At 35.8% G+C, this 5,914-nt stretch overlaps 1 pseudogene; it reads right to left on the bottom strand.

The window, feature by feature from the left end:
* Positions 1–1,752: 1,752 nt before the first annotated feature.
* LOC116894080 lies at positions 1,753–2,687 on the bottom strand (annotated as a pseudogene).
* Between the last annotated feature and the right edge of the window lie 3,227 nt (positions 2,688–5,914).

The raw sequence follows: 5,914 nt of genomic DNA, 5'->3' as shown, positions 1-5,914 counted from the left end.
ATGTTTAGTGGAAACTCACCTCAGCTAAAAGTAGTTAGAGACCTTTAGTGTAGCTAGTAAAAGGGAGAGATCTTTATAATATCACCATGTACAGCCTTGGGGACTGTCTGATAAAGTCGCTCAAGCCTGTTTCATCTCCTGGATTAACACCACAGCCTCTTAGCAAGATTATACTTTCTTCATCAGGACAGATATACCCGATACTGAGGAAAGTTTCTCTGTCCACTTCTCCACAAATACATGCATTAAAGGTTGAAGTGGGAGGTACTAAGGCTACCACACAAGAGCACATATAAGGATGGCAGATTTCATGTAAAATTTTTAGATTCTCATTTATGATTCATAAGAAATCATAATTATGTCAAGATATTAACAAGTCACATGCTTATCTGACTTTTTACATCCATGTCTTGGTGTTCACTAACACTGGTAAGACAGTGGTTCTTCCAACCTGTGGGTCATGATCATTAGACAACACATATTTCCAATGGTCTTAGGAACAGAGAGACACTACTCAGTATGCAAAAGTACATATGTGAAATAGGAACAAAAATAAATTTATTATTGGGTTTTCTATGAAATCCATTATAAAAGCTTCTCATAATAAATAAATTTTAAATTTGGTTGTTAAGCCTGGTAACTTAAATGGAACATATTGGAATAATTTACATTAATAAAATATATTTCCATTACATAATTTTCTACATTGTTTATATGACATTCCTACACACTAGTCTTTTATACAGATATGCACAAATACTTTCAAAGCTAGAAGTGAGGTTGTGTGTGTTCATGTTTAAGAACCTGCTTTTATGTACAGAACATGATTACTCAAAAAAGGATAATATGGTAAATAGAAGTAATGTGGAAAAGATAAAGATATACAATAGTTCAAATTAAAAGAGTTGAGAAAGAAGGAATTTAATGTGAAACCCCCCCCAAAAAAATAAGCAGGGTTTGGGGAGAAGTAAGGACCTGTATTCCTTGTCTCTAATGAGGGAGTTTGAATATTTACTTAAAGTAAACTTTTAAAAAATAATTATGGAATACCAACAAATACAACATTTAGTTTGAAGATATGTATAATATAGCATGTACAGAATAGAGGGTGCTTTGATATCACAGAAGGTTCAATACAATTCTGTAGTAAATAGGTAAATTAATATTTTTACCCTCTCATATGAAGGACAATAGTAGGAATGAAGCAAGAATGATATCTATCAAGACTGATACAAGGTTAAGTCACACACACACACACACACACACACACACACACAAAATCTGTTTTAAAGAGATGTTGACTGAATTTTAAACTTGTAATTAAAAACTCCATTGTATGTCATTTTCATACAGACACTCAACTTCATTTTTTTACTTCTATTTATATTTTATTCGCATCATTCTATATAGCAATATCATTTAAGTGAACCTAATAAAATAAAAAATATAAACAAAATAATATATTGGCTTATATCATAAACTCATTAATCACTAAATCTGAGTTTCCTCTGTTCTTGTGAAACAGATGCCTTAAAAAGTTTTCATTTATTCTTTTCAATCAACAAAATATAAAGAAACTGCATAAGAATCTCATTTATTAATATCATATATAATGTTTAATGTATAATATACAATCACTGAATTGTCTTATGCTACTACATAGTTTCAGCAATTTTACAATTAATTGCATTAATTATATATATAGATATTAATTTTTATTTATATTTATATATACATGTGAGAGGATATTCCTTATTTCTGTAATAATATTTTCTTCCACACGGTCATGATTTGTTTGGTCCTCACCCCATATGACAGGTTGACATTTAAGTGACACTACAACATAAGGTTTGGCCAGTATGTGTATATAGCTGGAAGGCACATTCCTACCAAGCGGTGAGTCATGAAGGAAAAAGAGGGGCTGGTGTGTAGAAGGCAAGGATGACACAGACATGAGAACCACAAGTGCTGAGGGACTTGATTCTGGCTTCCCGAGAAGGAAGACGGAAAACAGCACAGAGTATCTGTGCATAAGAAAAAGCGATGGCTATAATATCAAAAACCAGGATTGAAATAGCACCCAGACCATAGATTATATTGACCTTGATACTGGCACAAGACAGACGAGCAAGACCCATGTGCTCACAGTAGGTGTGTGGAATGACATTATTCCCACAGAAGGGCAACCGGAGTATGAGAAATACAAATGGGATAACGGAAAGAAACGATCTCACTAACACACCCAGACCAATCATGGAAACTGCCTTGTTGGTGAGGATGGTACTGTATCGAAGTGGGTTGCAGATGGCCACATAGCGGTCATAAGCCATCGCCAAGAGCACTGCTGACTCCATGCCTGTGAAGTTGTGGATAAAAAACATCTGAGTGAGGCAGGCACCAAAGAGTATCACCCTGAAGCTAAACCAGAAGATCCCAAGCATCTTGGGGATGGTTGCTGTTGAAAGGCCCAAGTCAATGGTAGCTAGCATGGCCAGAAAGTAGAACATGGGCTGGTGGAGGCTGCTCTCAGTCTTAATCACCAGCAAGATAGTGACGTTCCCAAGGAGAGCAATCAGATATACAACACAGAAGGGAAAGCCAATCCAGGCATGGTGAGACTCTAGTCCTGGGATCCCCAGCAATAGGAAGGAGGAAGGGTGAAACTGGGTATCATTGGAAAGGAGCATCCTGCTTGGTCATACCTAAGTCCATGGTCCTTAGAAATCAACACTCAATAGTCTTCAGGATTACAAGTCAAAATCTGTGGAGTTAGAGATCTACTGTAAGAACATTGTACTAACTGTACATGTTCTGTGCTTCAATATAATAAATACACAATTCATAGCATCTATATAAAGTACAGTATATAAAAGTAAATTTTGGTAGCTTCAACAGAAGACATGCCATGAATCATGATAAGACTGGTCATATATTTATCTTAGGACTTACTTTTCTATTAATTTTGCATTGGCTTTGTTATTGATGTCATTGTAAGGGCTTAGTCTAGCAATCTCCCATTATATATTCTCTCACCATAGCCAACAGAATTTTTTTCAACTTTGACAAGGAAGATTCTCTAGTAAGCATCCATTTCTCCAGCTGTTAACACAGACAAAATTATGTTCTCAATACAGTTTGTTGAAATGTAATCTCAACCATTAAAAAAATCACTTAAAGGCTTAGAATTGACTCATTTGTCAGTATATGTTTACTATAATTTCAAAACTATGGTGAAACATAGTCAAAGTATTTGTATCAACTAGCCCTATTGATGTAATGTTTACCATGTGAAATGTTATCTCAAAACCTGTACAGATAACAAAGTCCTTATAAACATTTACAGATGATATATATATGATATATATATATATATATATATATATATATATATATATAGAGAGAGAGAGAGAGAGAGAGTTAGCCTTACCTTTTACAAAAGGAACAGATAACACATTATCTCAGATTTTTCAAATGATCAGTGTCTATAGTTTTTAGCTAGGGAAAATGAAAGGAAATAGTGAATTGAAGTAGAGAATAAAAGGAAATAGAGTAATTACCACACTGTATTAATTGTATCACATTACAAAGTCCTCTAACAATGTGTATATACAGACATGTATGTTTATACATACATATATACTTTAAATTTGTGTCTATTTAAATAATATGTGTTAGTAAATTTCCTCTAAATCCAAGACAATCAAGATTTTAAAAATTGTCCAAAACATATCAAATTTCAAAGACTAGATACAAAGAAGAAGCAATGCATTCTGTATAATTAGTAGTCATGTACGTCTCCAGCTGCCTGAAGCCAACTTATTTTCTATTGTCATACACCTTAGGACACTATTAGGGAATGTTTTCAAAGCCTCGATCATTTGTGATGCTGATGGTTTCACAGTAAAAAGAAAGAAACCCTTGTTCATGTGTATGAGAGGTGGAAGACAAAGCAGACTCACCAGGCTTAGCAACAGGCCGGAGCCCTGTATCCTTTCTTTACTCATTGGCCTCCGTCTTTATTAAGAATCTCCTCTTTCCAGGAGAGATGTGTACACTCTAGTATTCCCCAGAGATGATTTTATGAAGGACAGAAGGTCTCTGAGGAGTCCATTTTCTAGCCTAGCCCTTACACAGGAGGATGGTTAAACTGTTTAGATGGAAGCACAGGATATGTACAGTTGGGCAACCCTGGCTTCTACCAAAATCAGACAAAAAAAATGATTATATCAGTAAGATGCAGAAGAAGGTTTCTGAGTCCCTTTTCCGACAGAAACATCCAATTAAAAACTACAATGGGTCAAAACTCTTCTGAGAGAATGCTAATTTATATGGAATTTACAATAACTTTTGTGAGGCATAATGACAAGTTTCATTACCATATGACCATCATAAAAAAGATATCTTAGCCCCAGAGTTGTCTCGTAGGAAGAAAAAGGAACAAAGAAAATGTAGTTAAGCTTTTCAATGGAGTCTTGTGCTTTTGGATATTATGCTCATATAAATAGTCCAAGCATAAGAGACTAATTCTTTTTGGTCACATACATGAAATAAAAATATGAACTCATTAAAATATATAGGCAGAAAGAAAAGTAATGTTTACAAAAGGCTGGATCCTGAAAGATAAGAGAAATTAAGATTTCATAATTATGAGAAAATAATAATTTTTTGCACTAACAATATTTTGAGCATTAGCTGTAGAAATTCATATTCATTAAAGAGATCACATTTTGTCTAAGAGGGTTTTTTTTCTATTTTATCATTGCTTTGCAGTTTCATGCATTTACAGAATGAATTGTACTCATTTTCACTCTCCATCCTCTTCCCTCATTCCTTTCCAGTTCCAACTGGATCTCTTCTTAATCATTTCCCCTCCGACTTTCTTGTCTTGCTTTTGTATATGGCACACTGATCTTATTATAGTTCCTTCCCTGAGCTTGGGTGGGAAAGTGACTCCCCCCCTTAAAGAGTATTAGCTGCAAATATTCCTTCTATGAGAAGTGTAAGTCTCATGGTTGCTTCTTTTATTCCTAGTAAAATGTTGATGGGTCTAATCATTTTTTTCCAATCTGACCAGGGGGGATTTCCTCTCTGTCCTCTCCTCAGGCCTCTCCTCCCTTCCTCTCACTCCTAACTTATACCTCCATCTATTCCTTTATTGTTTCTTGTCTCAAAAGACAGGACTCCCATGGATATCAACCAGTCATGGCATATCAACTGATAGTAAGACCAGGTGCCTCCTCTACTAATCAAAAGGCTGGCTAGAGGTGACAGTAGGAACAAGTATCCCAAAGGGAGATTCAGAGAGTCAGGTCAGAAAACAAGTCAGAGTCAGCTTCTGTTCCCACTGTTACAACCTATCCAACTATGTAACATGTGCCCAGGACCTAGGGCAGTCACATGCAGGCAGTTCAGTCTCCAAATACTTATGATCCCAGATTAGTTGATTCTGTTGGTTTCTTGTAGTGTGCTTGATGGTCCATCTTGCTCCTATGTCTTCCCTCCCCCTCTCCTGCAGAATTTCCCAAGTTCTGCCTATGGCTGTGGGTCTGGGTACCTTCTGCATCTGTTTCTATTAGTTGCTGGGTGAAGCCTCTCTGATGACAATTAATTAATCTAGACACCAATTTGTGAGTACAGGAGAGTACCATTAGGAAATACCATTTTGTTTGCCTTATTTATTTATTTATTTATTTATTTATTTATTTATTTTTCTGGGCTATCCAGTCTGAGGGTCCTTGCCTTCTAGGCAGTGTTATGGTTGGGCTCCCTTTCATGGCCTAGATCTCAAGCTGGATTAGTCATTTGTTGGACACTCCCACAGTTTCTACAGTACTTTTACTCTAGCACATCTTGTAGGAAAGAGAAACGACAGGTCAAGATTTTGTGACTGGGCTGGTGTCCCAATGCCTCTGCT

The sequence above is a fragment of the Rattus rattus genome, chromosome 2 (genome assembly GCF_011064425.1).
Source record: "Rattus rattus isolate New Zealand chromosome 2, Rrattus_CSIRO_v1, whole genome shotgun sequence".
Classification (NCBI taxonomy): domain Eukaryota; kingdom Metazoa; phylum Chordata; class Mammalia; order Rodentia; family Muridae; genus Rattus; species Rattus rattus.
This window is presented reverse-complemented; position numbering and strand designations above follow the sequence as displayed.